We start from the raw sequence: 17,574 nt of genomic DNA, 5'->3' as shown, positions 1-17,574 counted from the left end.
TTAGTTTTCCAGTAAACAATATTGTCATAGGAAAGCTTGTGCTCATGGATTACTACACTACACTATAATTTGTAGTTTTATTAACGTAACTTTCAGTATCTATAAAACAAATCATTAGTCTTGGCATGTGACCAAGGTACAAGTGTAGTCGCTTCATTGGGAATAAATGCAGTTGGCTAGGCAGTGTTGTAAGACTGTTATTCCATTTTTTCCCAACAGAGGAGTACTTTTACTGCCTCTTTTTCTCACACATATACACTGAAACAAGCAACCAGTTAGGATCTCTCCCAGTTTCAGGAAGGGAAAACAGCTTTAACACTACTTAGAGAAAATCAGCGCCAGTTGCAACTGTTTAAGAAATTATTCCTTTCCATTCACTTGTTGCAAGGTAAAGGGGCATTACATCTGGTGAGAAAGAGGAACAAGGATTTCCTGCTTTGTATATCCTACTACACAGAAGAAAGAGTTGCCAATCCCAGAAACTGAATTTTGGAATACTGACAAAGTTATGAACCTTATGTGGTCCAGGATGTTCATATGGTGTTTCAATTACACAGATGATTCACTGATATTTATCATAGCCATACAGTCTGAAAAGGAACTTTGGATGGCTATGTCAGTGAAGCAGTTAGCTGCTACTGATGAATATGATCTTATGCTGCTTGTTATCTAGAAAATCTGTCTTTGAAAAAGTATAGTCTTGCTATTCGAAAGTCAGTTGTTACTCTCACAAATGCTCTTAGGAGATAAGAGATGATGCCTTACAATTCCAGCAGAACCATGCTGGGCAAAGAAAAGAGAGTATATTGTCTGCAGCTGTCAGAGTCCAATCTGTCTGAAATACTGGATCCAACTGTTTCCAGCCCTCAGAGCCAAGTTCTCAAAGTTCTGACCATTAATGAAGAATTTCACCCTCTTTGGCTGTTCAAACGCTCACAGATTGAAGTGCAGACCAGCAAAACTGAGTTCTGTAGCAGTACCGTTCTTTGAGGATTTGCAGAAATGCATGCAGAGCCATAAAGTGCTGGAGAGTCACACAAAGAAACTACTAAGCGGCTTATGAAAGAGTTTCCACAAGAGATCAGGCACATCTGTAGAACTGCAAGCGATAAAGACACTAATCTCTCCCTTAACTGATAGATCCAAAGAGCCTATCACCAAAATCCTTAGGAAGCTACATTCTTCCCTGCAAGATCACAGCATTTTCCTTTTGCCTGCAAGCTGGTTAATGCTTGTACAAATTCTTTAAAGCCCTAGCAGGACATTTTAAGCAAGAAGTGCTTAATCCTTTAATGCTGAGGAGAGTGGCTCTTTCCTTAAGGAAAGCCAGGTCGAAGTAAGATCTTTCAGAATCAGCTGGCAGTCTCACTAGGACAGAAAACACTTCTGTACATACAGAATCCAGGACTGAATATAATAAGCAATTCTTCAGAATATCCCACTCTACCTAATCTACCACAGAACCTAACATTCAGATTTACACTGAAGAAGGCAGGAATTGCTCTTAATGTAAAAGATTCATCCACCCACCTGAAATCCAGAGTTGCTGCATCAGCCAGTCTCTTAATGAACTTAAGTGAACTTGTTACATACACGTATTTTTAAATTCAGATATTTGAAAAGCTCCCTTTGAGTCTAGGAAAGAGCAAGCACTGATTACCCTTCCACTTTCACCAGTAAATGATGGAGAAGTTGCATAAGCAGCTGTGCTGACTCCAAGCCATCACCACTTCCATCAGCCAGGACAGGGAACCTTAAAGTACACCACAGGGTTTGAGTGAGGGATGCAAAGCAATTATTACTAACTCTTTTTCTTAATGTACATTAGATTTAGTTTACAAAGCAAGAAAGATATTTACTTCCTTTGCTCTGAAGAATTACAGTGATGTAAATGCCAGCATTGGAGATTTTTTCACTTTCTCAATTTTATGGAAGCCATCCCTCACAAAGCAGTTTATGTATTACATTGCCATTCTGCAAGCCCATGTCTAGAAAAATTGTAACTGTAAATATTTTAAAAATATTTTGCAAGTGCTGTAATTTTTCAAGCATCTTGATTGGTTTAAACCTCTCAATTTATGGGAAAAGAATATTTATTTCTGTTGGTCCTGGTGAAATTTGTATTTTCCATGTTGCAGTTGGAGATCTAAAATACATTTAGGGAACATTTTATTACCTGACACCTGTAATTAAAACACTGGTTTTGCTTTCTTCCCCATCACAACCATGAGCCTTAAGATGTTTTAAAATATTAATAAGAAAAAAAGCCTTCTTTTTTTTAATATGAATTCCAAAGTGTTTCAAGAGCCAATATTACAGCAATGAATTGATAGTGCAATATTTTCTTATGAAGGTTCCAGTAATATTGAATTTATGATTTATCACACTGTACTACCCCATAATCAACACAACCTCTGAAACTGCAAGATCTCAGCAACATGTAAAAAGCAGTTCTGTCAGGGTCTATGAAAGGGCTTTTTCCTTTGCTTTTGAATGGTGAAAACCATAAAAAGGATATCATATAAATGAGTGGACTAAACCAAAACAAAAGCCACTGAAACAAAGGGAAAAAATTGCATATCCTATCAAGCCATGAATGGCGTTAAATTAGACCAAAAGCAGAATCTGGAACCACCAGCAATAAAACAGAACATACACAACACTGGGAAACCTGCCACTGATATATTTTGTAGCACCGAATGTACAAAGGCTCAAGTATAAATTGTGCAGCTAGTAACTACTTCATTGTACTTCCTCTGAGCTTTAAAAATATTTTCTTAAGCAGAACTAGCCAAAGAGTCTTCAAATGCATTTGTTTTGAGTACTGGTAATTCAACGCTAACACCAAACCCAGGTTAAAATAATACATTCGCATACAGATCTGGAGATTACGTATGACATCATTTTCCATGGAAAATTATGATTGAGCAGAACATCAGGAATTTAACAAATCTGTTCTTCAGTCATTTTAGAAGTGAAATCTGACCAGAAAAGCTTTCTTTACAAACTAATCTTAAAAGACATTCATCTTTTTTCTCTACTTCCTGCAAAATTTCAGGGAAAAACCCCCACTGCTATTCTGAAGTGTGACTCCCTGGAGAAAATGTACATACAATGTTTGCAATTACTAGGAAAAGTCCACTGCAAATTGAATTTATTACTTTACTGGTGGAAATTCAGCAGCTGAACTAACAAAATCAGGTTGAGTGTTGATTCTTTTTAATAACTGCCTCTTATATCACTAAACTCTATGGCAGAAATAAATTTTTATTTCATGTTACCTCTCTGTTCTGCCAATGCCAATGCAGGAAGTTCATAAATGTGAATCCTCAGGAGGCTTACACGCATCACTGAGAACAGTAAAATGAATGGTTACACATCTGCAGTCTGAACTTTGAGATGAATACAAGCAAACAGTGAATGCGCATTTTTCAAATGGTTGCGCCCATTATTTTCCACTGACTCATGACTGTTGGCAGAAATGAATAATACATTTTAATATGCAGAGGTTCAAAAATCACAAGTACAGAGAGTATGTATGTGTATATATCCATCTTCCCTGCATACATAATAATAAAGTCATAGGTTTTCATCTGTTTTTTATACTTAAACATCAAATAATTTATAATGCAGAACTGTAAAATATAAATAGAACACTGCATCAATCATGTGAAAATACAAGTGCTGTTAAGCATTTCTGTAAATCCTTCATTAAACCCAGATTTGAGGCCGAACCAAGGACTTACATGGATCAAGTCATGGTCACTTGGAACACTGAGAGACATAAAATGCTGTGTTATTTCATGTCAAGATTATTTGCAGCTCTCTTCATTATTACAAAGAATATTAGTGACAAATACAGTGCATTCCACAATACAGCCAGTGCTTATGCCCTTAAACTCAGGAGTTAACTGCTGAACAAGATCTGGGAGATCAGCTGACCCAAGTCCTGAGGTGTTTTGCACAACCAGTACTCTGCTAACGTACACACAGAAAACACAGACGTGTAACTAACTTTCAGTAACATCATCAAATAAGAAGGAATTAACTACGTGAATACTGAAAATGTCTTGCTCTGCATCTCTACAGACCATCTAACATACCATATGCCACTTCTCAAGACATCAACCACTACACATCCTGTATGGAAATACACAGAAAAAACAGAAATTCAACCAGTCTATCCTAAATGGAGGCTGAAAGCGTAAAGCAGATGTGTCACCTAGAACCACTGCAAAGCAGCACAATATTTACTAAAGTAAATAAACAGCATAGAAGAAAATGTGTGTGTACATTGCCCTCATACTTATTTGAGCAAGACCTTGGAGATGTACACTTGAGGAGAATTAAGCAGAGCATTCAAGAAATTAATGGTTGGATATGGTTCCAAATCAACTTGAGAAGAAACTGATACATAAAAATATGCATGAAATTTTGATTTAACTTTCTACTCCAGGTACAATTTGGAAAGTACTGTGCTGTCAAAGCACTCACAACTTCTGTTCTTTTGGCAAAGGCAATGAATATCGAACATCTGCAGGGCTGCTGTGAGTTCATGAACTACAGAAATAAAAAATATGCCTTCTTTTGGTAGCCTAGTTCTTATGTAAAAATCCAAAAATAATACACCCTTGTAACCACATCCGCAAGGAACCAGATACCTGGCCCCAAAGTAAGGCAAAGCAATAGAGGGCTTATGGCAACTACCACTGCTAATGTAGGCTCCAGCACTTATGTTAGGATGAAATCAAGCATAGCAGAGCTCAGCCTTTCCAAATCATGCCTTGGTTTAGGGGGAGGTGGAGGATTCTGTGTCAACATCTTTAATAAAGCAGATGTGACTCTCTGCACTCTTGTTTCAAACCATTAACTGAGGTTTCTCTTCTTTCTCTGAACTAGTGGCAGCAGCACTGGGGGCAGTAGTACTGAGACAGCAATCCTTCTTAAGTTTTTGCTCAGTACAATAATTTAAAGTAAATTATATTACTTAAAGTAAATTATTATTATTATTATAATCCTGACTTCAGTTTCTCTCCTTAGTACTTTGCATCCTTATTCACCTTATCTTCTTCAGGTACTGATCATAGAAAAATATGGAACCAATTTAACCAGTATATCATCCCCATAAATCTTTCTATGCTGCATTTGCTTTTTAAAGAACACATTTAATTTATAAGTGTTGTTTCAATGAAACCAAGCAATTGAAAATATCTTTATTTAACATACTTTTACTGTTGAAAGCATCTGTTAGGTCATGTTAGGGTTTGAGGTTATTTTAATTATTATTATTTTTTACACAGATGAGTAAAAGGAATTTTTCACACACTTCCTTGCATCTTTCTTTTTCCCATTTAAATTACTCAGCCTAAATTCAATAACAGTCCAGTCAAAATTTCAACACCTTTTAGCCCCATAGTGGCCTGCTAAATTATTTCTAGAAATATCCTAGAAAAGACTTAATGCCAAACACTGCTCTTAAGTTTGCAACATTCAAATGCTGTACTTGAAGTTAGAAATTTAGAACTTGCCTTATTTACATTTCCCTGCCAAAATCCTGCATTCAGTCCCATGATGATTTTTTGCTTCATGTGAGCCATAATTATAAATTCAAGGGAAAACTCCTATGTAAGTAGATTCTCTGCTTCAAGAGTCAGAATATGCCAAGTGTATTCACCATAGGTCTGAAGCCTATGTGCTGTCCTGCTCTCTTGTGGGAGGCCTGTTTTCTCTGCAACCACTTTCCTGTGGTTCCAGTCTTCCAACTACACCCGTTTCTACTCTCTCCTTTTATATTTTTGGGCTGTCAATTCCACTGCCCCATCCTTGGTGCCCTGAAACCGACTAGAACATCTAAGAGCTACACTCTAGCAAGTTCTGATACTCCAAATTCCAAAGCTGAATTTTCCATTGACACAAGGTGAATTCCACTAGCAGTCAGGTGAGGGGCAGCAGTGGGTAACCAGCATTAGACTTCAGTTTGGGATGTGAGCCAGCCTCATGCAGGGCACATCACACAGAGCATATATCTCTGCACACGGTGCCCATGGACAAAAAAAACAAACCTCAAACTCAAAAAACCAAACCTTGAACTCAAAAAACTCAGAACAGACACTTCTTGTCACTCAAACCAACCCACTTTCATTTGACACTACTTGAATAAAATAAATTTGACAAATACTATATGCATTTATTACAAGTTTTACTTTTACTATATTTACTTTTAAAGTAAAAACCATCAAAAATAATTTTAAAAAATAATATAATTTCTACTGCAAACATCAACTTTCCTCTGACTTAGAAATGACACTTGACCACTGACATCTATGCAAATATTTTCATTTTGATAAAATTGGAATTAGGACAGTAGAGAAACTGCAGAGTTTTTCATAGTTTATTCCATAGACATAGACTACGATGTTACTTGCAAAACTTCTTAAAAATTAAGCAGTGCAAACTACTGTACATTTAAGCACTGTCAAAAAAGAACCTTTTATTTCCATTATAGTTTGGTGGAAACTGGAATATTCAGTGAAAAACAACCAAATTATTCCTGAGAGACATCTATGCCCCTGAAACCAGGATGCTGTCTTCTGAAACTGTCATTATTTTCTCATTTGAGAAATAGACTGCAACTGCAGCTCTGCAGCTATACAACGCTATTCTACGCAGAACACTGCTATCCAGTATTATTTGTTTACAATGTTGTGGGCAGCAGATACAACCAGCACTAGTGTTCAGCTGTGCAGCTATCAGTGCTGTAATAAACACTGGAATGAGGTGGCAGAAATGCCAACTAGGAGTAGTACTTTTATTTTAAGCTGAAATTTTGTAATGTCTTCAGAGATTCCTAAAATCCTTCATTAATAAAAAATGAAACTATGTAAAGAAATTAACCTCTCTACCTCACTACATCAAAGGCCACAATGTTACAAAATTTACACACGAGCACATTTCTTTGCTCGTACTGATTTTGATGGAGGGACTAACTGAAGGATCCCACTTCAGTGTTTTGCAAAAGGTGATCTGTCTTACACAGAGCACACCCAAACTACTCAGAAATATCAGGTGTGCATTTTCATTTCCTGTGTTCCCCCATCCAGCATTTAACTTGTCAAAATTTATTTAAAATTGTAGACTGCCAAGACCCTATAGCAAGTGGAAGATATCCTTGCAGCTTTTTTTACGGATACTCATCAGAAATGTCCAAGTGTTTCACAAACATTCCTCAATTCATTCACAGTCTTACAGTATTACAGGATAAGAAAGCATTATTATCCCCATCCAGAGGCTGGAAACAAAGGGGCTTACAGGAAGCCACAGAAAACCACAGCAGAAGGGCCAGAAGGAGAAGCATGGGAGCACACAGGTGTTCCCGTGTATCCGTCCACATCTCCAGCCTGTACTGATCACTGCCAGAAGTGGGAGGTGGCTCTCACTGCAGCTAACTTACCCCACATACCCAACACCAAAAGGCTCAAGAAAGCACACATCCTTCCTGGCCACAGCCATGCCGTGTTTTGGGTTGTGTGTGCAAGGCTGCCATCACAGAGCCAGAGACACAGGCCCTGTAGCCCTGTGTGTATTAACCAGAAGAATGTTTCTTCTTTTCACAGTGCTTCACAGGAAGACAAAACAGGTGAGGATGGAAAGGAGTTCTAGAGATCCAGCAGTCCAACCCAACGCCCATGTCTCAGCTAGAGCCTCTTGCCCAGGTCTGCATCCATGTGGAGTTCGAGTATCTCCAAGGATGGAGAGAGACTCCACCACCTCTGAGAAACCTGTGCCAGCTCTTGGCCACCGTGATAAACTGTTTCCTCAGCAAGGCTGCTGATGCCATCAAGCTGACAGTGCAGCTGACACTCCTGAAGGGTGGGATGCCATCCAAAGGGACCTGGACAGGCTCAAGATGAGGGCACAGGGGCTCAAGATGAGGTTCGACAAGGTCAAGTGCTAGGTGCTGCACCTGGATTGGGGCAATTATCAGTATCAATCCAGGCTTGAGAATGAAGGGATTGAGAGCAGCCCTGTGAGAAGGACTTGGGGGTGCTGGTGGGTGAGAGGCTGGACATGACCCAGCCATGGGCACTCAGAGCTCAGAAAGCCAAATGAGTCCTGGGCTGCATCCAAAGCAGTGTGGGCAGCAGGGGAGGGAGGGGATTCTGCCCCTCTGCTCTGCTCTGGTGAGACCCCACTGCAGCATCCATCTCTGGGGTCCCACCACAGGGAGGACATGGACCTTCTGTATCAAGCCCAGAAGGGGGCCACAAAGATGATAAAAGAGATAGAACATGTCCCCTGAGAGAACTGGGCTTGTTCATCTTGGAGAAGGCTCTGAGGAAACCTCATTGTGGTCTTTGGTACCTGAAGAAGGCCTACAGCAAAGTTGGAGAGGCATTTTATACCAAGACTTGTGGAAATAAAACCAGAAGCAATAGTTTCAAACTAAAAACCGGCCAGTTTAATTTGGGTATTAGGAACAAATCCTAATTTGCGGGACTGGTGAGGCACTGGAACAGGTTACCCAGGGAAGTGGTGGATGCCCCACTCTCTGTCCCGCACTCTGAACCTCACAGTTTGAAGCTGCTGGAGCTGTTCAACATAAAGTATTAATCCTTTTCATAACAAAAACATTAGGCACTGTTTGATTGCCACATTACAAAAAGATGTTGCTACTGTCAATTTGCAGTTCTCCACTATATTTTCTTCTCCTAAGTGAAAAGAATTAGATAATTTATTCAAGACCACCACCAGCCTGGCAGAAACCAGGCTTAGCTTGCATTTTTGTGCAGCACCCAGTGAACTAAGGCTGTTCATTTTTCCTCAGAAAGGTGTCAAGGACAGGAGTAAGAAACATTTCTTTTAAAGAACTGTTTGATGAAAGATAAAAGAGTATTTTATTTATTTCAGTTTAACCATTTATCTAGAAACAAAGTATTTTCTTGGCAGACAAGTAAGCTGTAGCATTCCGCCAGGCTGAAAAGCTCAGTTTCACCTTACTCCTCTACAGCATATCTCATGTCACAGTAACAAACGAGAGTCTACTTTGTACTCCTCTTCGTCTGACAGTACTGATTTTATGTGAAATATTTTTTTGGCATTAAAAAAAAAACATTGCACTAGCTAATCCTTTTATGTTCTAATTTTTAAGCCATGTTTTCTCCCTTGGCTTTGTAAATAGCATGAAAAGTGCACAGTGAAAGAATTAGACAATTGACAGATGTTTTCAGACTATCTCCTTAGATACAGATCAGTTTTGGTTTTTTTGTTGGTTGGTTGATTGTTTTTAAATGCAGAAAGAAAATCAATTTCTGCATAAAAAATTTACTAAAATGTGATGTGCAACTATACCTGTTGTCAAACTTCACTCATACAATATAGTACCTTAATAAGAAGGTTCACTGACTTCATTCTCAAGCAGATGGAGTAACTTAACAATTAATCTGACAAACCAAAAATAACCCTTACTACATAAACTAAAAAAAAAAAAAACCAACAAAAAAACCCCAAATCCCCAACCAACAATAAAACCTCCACAAACCAAAACAATAAACTCTTGGGAGTGCAAGGATGTTCCTAAAAACATACACATTCCTTCCCTTAAAAATAATTCCAAATCCTCTTAACAGAGTTGGGTTGTGTTTCATATATTATAGTGACCTTACTGCTATTGCTGATATTTCTTATCATTTATATAATTTCACTTTTTTCCCCCTCCATAATTGTGCTCTAGATTCAATGTTTTGGTATAGAACATTTTGAAATGCTCACTTTCTAACATTGCTACTTTAACCCAGTCTCTCATTTGGATTTTAACACTTGCAATAATGTATGGCCTGGATATGATGGTTCTGTAAGGCTGCATTTAACAAACAAATTTGGAAAAGGGACTATAAATTTAATTTTTGGAATGGAAATTTGCCAGAAGTCTCTCTGACAGTCTAATGCCCTTTCTGTAATTCCTTACAGAGGGTAATTAAATACTGAGACAGTTAAACTCCATAGAAAAGCAGACTACCTCAATACAAAGAAAAAGGGATATGCACCCAGATGCAGAGCATCCACCAGCAATGCTGCAGGAGGTATGAAGTGGGCAAGCAGTCCTGAGTTTATGTCAGCATTTGTAGGCGTATCCACGACAGTGCAAATCTAGAGAGGACAGTTAAAAATAGCAGTGGAGACAGATGAAATCAGACTTCAGCATGGTTTAATAATCTGTCCAGAAGGCTTGGAAAGCCCTTTCTTAAGTCTAAGCTGGCATGTCTTCACATCACATACAGATCAAAGCAATTACAGAGCTGTCTGCATGTCCTGCAATCACACTACTCGACTGCAGTGTAGATGCATCCAGAAATAGTGCTACTGTAGATATGTTCATCTAAAAACTCCATTTGCAAAAAGAAAAGCCAGGAAGCATACTGTAAAGCATATGGGACCTGATGAGGAACATATGCTGGAGAGAGTGTCCATTTTGCTAAATTCCATTAGCTGGAATTGTGGAGGACCTCCCTTATACTCCTGTATCGTGTGTTGGTTGGCTTCTCCTGTGGGAATTCACAGAGTCAGGCCTGATTAACTTGAACCTTCAAGGACAGCAATTCACCCAGCTTTACCATCTACAGAAGAGACACCAAACCACGACATCATCTCAAGGATGGCTTACTATCTTTTGTACAGCAAGTGACCAAAGGGATCCATGCCTGTTCCTAAACTGACTGCACAGGGAATGATTCACTCCGAGGAGATTTTTGCGTGCATTTTGCTAAATCACAAGAAGGAATGCAGTTATTCAGCATATTTTGCTGCCTTACCAGGAGAGTATAAAGACACACAAGAGCAAATGTTGACTCAGACAATTAAAGACCTGGGAGGAATCGGATCACAGCAGCAGGGATTACCTACAGGCCAATTTACCATGGGAAGAAGCAAGCTAGTAAAATACATAAAGTTTTGGGCGCAGGGATAAACATTCTGTGCTGCTGCCTGTCTCTTTGTGGAAACCCTGAGCACATGCACAGTTGTGCTCCAATTAGTTGTCTGGACCTGAGCATCTCAGCACTCAAACAGCCAAACCTTCAGTCACCAGGCAGCACCATTCCAGCAGATTCCACTAAAGTGGGAGAAGCTGCTGACTCCATCGAAGAGATGCCCTGAGGACACCTTGACAAATTATAAGGCTGAGCAATCACCATCCATGAAGCAGAACAAGGGCAAGAGCCATGTTCTGCATCTGGGACAGGGTACTCCTGGCTGTAAGGACAGACTGAGAGGCTGGAGAAGGAATGAAAGGTCCCATGGAAGAGGATCTGGTGGTTCTGATCAAGAGCAAGCTGACTTTGAGTCAACAGTATGCCCTGGCAGTCAAAAGGCCCAACTATATCCTGGTTGCATCAAGCACATAGGAGAATTCCTCTGCCTTTTAAGTGTGAATTTGGTAACTACATGAGCACTGCTCTCTGTTCTCGTCAACAAAAGGGCAACATCCCACATCCTGGGGAGCATCAGGGACAGCATCACCAGACCAGCAAAGGAGGGGATTGTCCTGCTCTGCTCTGCTCTGGGGCAGCCTCACCTCGAGTGCTGGGGGCAGCTCTGGGTGCCACAACACAAAAAAGACACTGAGCTGTGAGAGAGTGTCCAAAGGAGGCCACGAGGAAGGTGAAGGACCTTGGGGTGAAGCTGTGTGAGGAGTGGCTGAGGTCACTTGGTCTGTTCAGCCTGGAGAAGAGGAGACTGAGGGCAGACCCCACTGCAGGTACAACCTCCTCCTGAGAGGAAAAGGAGGGGCAGGCACTGATCTCTGCTCTGTGGTGACAGCGACAGGGCCCAAGGGAATGGCCTGAAGTTGTGTTATGGGAAGTTTAGACTGGATATTAGGAAAAAGTTCTTTACACAGAGGGTGAAGGTTCTTCACCCAGGGAAGTGGTCACAGCACCAAGCCTGTCAGAGTTTCAATGTTAAGGAGAAGCAAATAATTAATGATGTAAGTGTAACTCACTTTCCTGGTGATTCCATTCTGTAACTCAAGGTAAATTTTCGGCCATGTCCTAGCAACAACCACAAATATTGTGCTTTATCCAGAGCTCAGTATATGAGCTGGCAAAATGGTAATATCCTAGACATTAACATAATTTGGACACATAACCAAAGACTCTTTCCATGTAACAAGAGGAGAAATGAGTCCACTTATACTTAGCACAGTAGAATGTGGGTCAGGGAATATGACACAGCTTATTTACCTTACTAGCACTCTTCTGCTTCTGTGTGTGGTATATTTCCGAAATATATTTTGCTTCATTTTGTTTGGCCCTTTTTTTTTTTGGTTTGCTTTTAAAAGCAGCTTGGAGACAGCTTTTACAAATATTCAAATAAGTGTCTCAACAGGCTAAAAACTTCAATATTTAAAATCTTGAGCCCATGGGATCTTCATAAATTTACAACTGTGACTCAACTGGAACTGACAGCATAGCATACAAAAGGCAGAATATTTACATCCGAATTTTAGTTAAAGAGAACATGAGGAATGTACATGCACATATAAGCAGATAAAGGTATTTCCTAACTCTATAAGAAAAAGAGGCCAGTATGGCAAGATCTTGCAGAAGAACAACATGGATGAATAACCCACAGAGAACCACAGCTCCAAATCACAATCACATGCATGCCCCTGTCATGCACATCATAGATTCACAGAATGGCAGGGGTTGGAAGGGACCTCTGGAGATCACTGAATCCAGCCCCCCTGATAAAGCAGCCCAGAGCAGGCTGCAAAGGATCATGTCCAGGCTGGTCCAGGAAGGAGACTTCACAACCTCTCTGGGCAGCCTGTTCCAAGAAAGCTATGCAGCACAGCCTGATTTTTAGTCACAGATGTAAACAAGTTGGTTAAAATGGGGGGGTTGAAGGGAAGTGCTAAGTTCCTGATTAGAATTTCATTTTAAATGGAAAGCTCCAGATTGATTCAGTAACAATAAAACAGAAGGGGGGAGAAAGGGGAGGATTTATGTATAAGAAGAGGTCATGTAGTACACTGTATTGAGTTTAAAAGATAAGAAAGACAATGCTTTTTTATCTGGTATAAACAAAAATAATGCCAGCAGTTTGACTGCAAACAACAACTGAGGAGGAAATTGAACCAAAAAGGAAATGATTACAGCAAACCTCACAAACCTAATGCTATGTTTTAACCAGAAAAAATACACTTTTAAGCGCTGCTTCATAATTCTTTATGAAGTGCAAATCAGCCATATTCATATTCAAAATAAGCTTTTGTAAACACTCCTTAACACACAAGAAAACATACCTAATGAAGGACTGCCCCACTGCCAAACTGTGGTGGCTGAATTGTACTTTTCTTTGGTAACTCTAAGACCTTCAGACCTCTGGATCACTTGGTGCTTTATTGTAGAAGATGAAATCACAGTTCCACCTTACACAGGTAAACAGAAACAATATTTCTACCACAAAAATTAATTAATTATTTTCCCCCCTCAGTTTAGAACTCTCTTAGAGACTTAAATCAATAAAGTATCTGATGCATATGTTCTATCTTCTTGTTTCCAATGGTTCCACTGTGCATATAAATCTATTGTAGAACCACATTTGCATTTAAAGAGAAATTCCCTTGTGTTTACTATGCACCTGCTTCATGTAAGCCTATCTTTTCTACCTCCTTTGAGAAACAACAGATCTGCCAGAAAAGAAGGAGCTCAGACACAACGCTACTCCAAGTCCTCTTGCCAATTATCTAAGCACCATTTCCTTCAGTTTAGTTTAGTTATAGTCCTGCTCAGACAAGAGCTGAAAAGAATTACTATCTGCCCTTCCAAAATCCAATGTTTCTCAACTTTTTCTAACATATTTTTCATTTTGACATTGACCATGTAGATTTCAACTGTAAAAAACCACTTTATTTGCTAAGCAACACACAGTAAAGCACTGGCAAATAGATTACTTACAGACTTGCACATGAAAAATATAAACTTTTCTTTATTTTACTTGGCATTAATTTTAATTATCATGGCTGCATAAGGAAGGATGAGAATATTCTCCTTTTGACATCTACCTGAAAGGAGATGCAGGTTTATTCTAAAATTGAAATAAAAAATAATTGTTCCCTGCCTCCTTAGTCATGATTCATGGGCTGCCTCTGGAGCTTCACGCACACAATCAGAGACAGATAAGGGTGCAGATAAAGCTCTGCTACACACCTCATCTAGTCAGCTGAAACATTTAAACACCAGATGAGGGAGATAACTTGCTGCATCTCACAAAGGCTGCTGAACTACTGTCTTTGTCCTCAGGAGGTGCAGCATCACCACTTCAAGACACCAAACTATGTCACAGGGGCCATCATCTCTGCATCACTGCCAGCAGGACTTTTGTGCTGCTGTCTGTGACAGATGAGCCACCCCATGGGGCTGCCTCTGGCTCTCTGCTCCCACTTTCTTGCTGGCATATCCAGCACGTGGAGGCAGTGCTACTTGTGTGTCTCCATTTCAGAGGACAGAAGCTACAGCAGCTGCAGTGGGGCTGTCATGCTTTCCTCTTCCTGCTTCTAATCAGACAAGTGTCCAAGGACAGAGCTGCTGTGGAATTAGGTACAGGTCTGAGAGATCCTGGAAGAGGACTGTGAGAAAGAGAGCTGTGCCAATGCAGGTGGTATTCCACTTCAGGTGTGCGTGGGAAGAACCCTTCTTGCAGCTATGGAGTCCACATGGGAACAGATTTCAGCTGCCAGGAAAAATGGACAATTGGAAAGCAGAGGAACACTTCTTAGTTTTTCAAGCTCTGTTGATGCCCAGTCAAGAAACAGTTACAAAACACCTAATATTTGGGATTGTAGTTTTGCAATTATGAAAAAAACGATATGTCACTGATTCACAGTACTCCGTGAAGGGACTGAATCTTCAAGGGTACCTTCAGTCACCTTTTCCAAGCAAAAATTAGACAAGTCACCTTGTCTAATTTTACATACAGCTCTTTGTAAACTCAGAAGCTGGCCCCAAAGAACTCATGACATACTTACTTTTCATGTTGCTGTCATTAGAGAAAAAGATAGTAAGACAAGCAGCTTCTTGCTAATGTAAGCTACTATCTTCTACAGAACTTCCTTACCTGCCCAGCTCCTTGTTCCAAAATGACACTTAAAACATTTTGAGTAGCCTGCACTGGACTGCTTGCTCAAAAAAGAAGGAGTTTTTTTTTTTTAACCAGTCTCCTTGAATTTGGAGGTAACTCTACCCTGGGCCAGTACTCTGATGTAGTTTTCTTTTACTCACTCTTTCACAAGCTGCAAATCACACATGTGCTTTCTGCAGCACACTGAATCAATGACACAGACCAGAAATCACAAACACCTGAAAAATAAGTGAACTGCCAGTTTAATACAGTGTAAGTGACTGTATAAAGCAGAATGGCCAATCTGCACATGACAGTCTTATACCACATACCCCCTGGGAGCCTTTTCATTACAGGCCTTTTCACAAATGGGCTGTAGTGATGAGGCAAGTGTCTCTCTGACAACTAAAAAGGTCAAATTCTAATTGTTTCATTCAGATGAAAAGTGCTTCTCACTGTGTTTGAACTACCTCTTGTGCAATCCCCCAAGCCTGCGCCTGCAACCAGTTTTTCAGCTTACCTGCTAACTCTTCAAAATATGGCTCCAGTATTCCACAAGACATATTTGCAGGCTTAACAGTATGAAGACTGAAGGGGCTTACCAAGTTCACCGACCATGAGCTCACACATGAGCAAATTGCAGAGGATTTTAGGGTGAAGAATCGCATGTTTATGGGTGGTAGTAAGGCAACAGGTCATGCTTTTTATGGAGTGCACATAACTCCTAAATTCTGTAAGAGCAGGACACCATTAAAAGTCTGCTACAGCATGCTTCAGAAGGCTAAAGGCATGCACATCATTCAATATAATTTCTGGCTGCAGGATCAGTGCTATTTGCACAAAATATGAAATTATTTTGATTTCCAAATGGTATGATTGTATAGCTTTCTTCAGTCATTTAAGTAACAGAAAAGGGTCCAACAGTCAAATTATTTGCTTCAGAAGTATTTTTTTTAAACATTTTTTTCAGCTACCTTTTGCTGTTGGAATGCTGAGGTATAAAACGAGACGAAGATGCTAAGATTTTCCATGGAAAACACAGGCACTAGCAGTTCTTTGGTGAGTTTTGGGGTGAGGGGACTTTTTGAGGAGCAGTTGTGACCGATTAATATCTCTGTGAGATGTGGCTTTAAGCCAACCATCTTCCTTATGTATCCAGTACCATCGGAACCTGATCCTCGAGCTCTTCTTTATATAAATTACATCTGCTCACATAAAGCACTCATTGATGCGGGTATGAAAAAGGTTTGATCCCCGCTGCTGCAAAAACACGATTTTGGATTGACCCAAGTACAAGGCTAGGAGCATGTTTCTACCAGACAACTTGGCATTTGTTTCCCAACGGTTACAAACATGCAACTCCTACTTGATTTTCTTCCAGATTTCGGCTTGCCCGGCGGGACAGGAGGGTGCTGACGGCTGAGTGCCCGCCGGGACGCCCGGCTCCGAGCAGAGCAGCGGCAGATCTGCGGCGGGGGCGAGTGTCAGCGCCTTACACTGCGCTACCAGGGCTTGGCGCGGCTGACATCACGTATGTGTTCAGCCCCAGCGAAACCCCCCGCGCTCAGCCCTGATTTCATGCGGAAAGCACTTCCCCGGGGCGGGCTGGCGGGGGCCGGGGCCGGGGCTCGCCCCCCGCCGCCGCCGCTCGCTCCCGCCCGCCGCCCGCGTCTCCCGCCGCCCGGCAGCCCCGCTCCGGCGCCCCCGGGGACGCCTCGGCGGGGGAAGCGCCTCCAGCGCCACCCGCGGGGCATCCCGGGCTCGGCTCCGCGCCCCCTCTCCCGCCGCCCCGGGGGCAGCGCTGTCGGCGGCAACAAAGCCCCCGTCCGCTCCGCTCCGCTCTGCTCACCTCACCCCTGCGCTCCGCTCGGCCGCGGCCGTTCCACGGCGGCCGGGGTGATGGAGACGGGGGAAGGACCCAGGTGCCGCCTCTCGGCTGCCGCCCCCCGCCACTCCCCGCCGGTGCAGGCAGCGCTCCGGCAGCGGCCCGGCTCCCGCCGCCCCGCCCTCCGCCCCTGCCCTGCCACCGGGCAGCGGCCGGCAGGAGCGGGAGGAGGAGGAGGAGGAGGAGAGGGAAAGCGAAGGAGGGAGCGAGGGACGGAGGGGACGGAGGGGGCGGCTCCGCCCGGCCCTGCTGCGTCACAATGCGGGGGGCGCTGCCACGTGACCGGCGGTGCGGGGCGGGGGCGCGGAGGCCGCGCGGGACCCCGCGCTGGGGCGGCGGGAGCGGCGGGTCCGGCGGGTCGGGCGCACGGCCGCAGCCCGGGGCCCGGAGCTGCCCCCGGAGCCTCCACCGCCGCCCCGCGGGTCCCGCGCGTCGGGAGCGATTGCCCGCGGTGTCTGAAAACGCTGCTCCGGCGTGACCAATGCGAAGCGTGTGGCACGCCGCTGCGCTAAAAATAATGGAAAAGCAGAGCTCGAGCCTGAACATGCCGAGTTCAATCCGCTCGCATCTGT

General features: G+C 42.2%; 1 protein-coding gene across 2 annotated transcripts in view; it reads right to left on the bottom strand.

Moving 5' to 3' along the window:
* Nucleotides 1–17,104, bottom strand: part of SNCAIP (synuclein alpha interacting protein) — an 86,976-nt gene extending 69,872 nt beyond the window's left edge. For both annotated transcript variants that reach the window (XM_059836387.1, XM_059836386.1), the window contains exon 1: nucleotides 16,967–17,104. The gene's annotated coding sequence lies outside the window, so the exon portion shown is untranslated. The remainder of the gene's footprint in view (nucleotides 1–16,966) is intronic.
* Nucleotides 17,105–17,574: the final 470 nt, after the last annotated feature.

This window comes from Haemorhous mexicanus, chromosome Z (assembly GCF_027477595.1).
Source record: "Haemorhous mexicanus isolate bHaeMex1 chromosome Z, bHaeMex1.pri, whole genome shotgun sequence".
Taxonomy (NCBI): domain Eukaryota; kingdom Metazoa; phylum Chordata; class Aves; order Passeriformes; family Fringillidae; genus Haemorhous; species Haemorhous mexicanus.
Note: the sequence above shows the minus strand (reverse complement) of the source record. Positions and strands in the feature narration are given on the sequence as shown.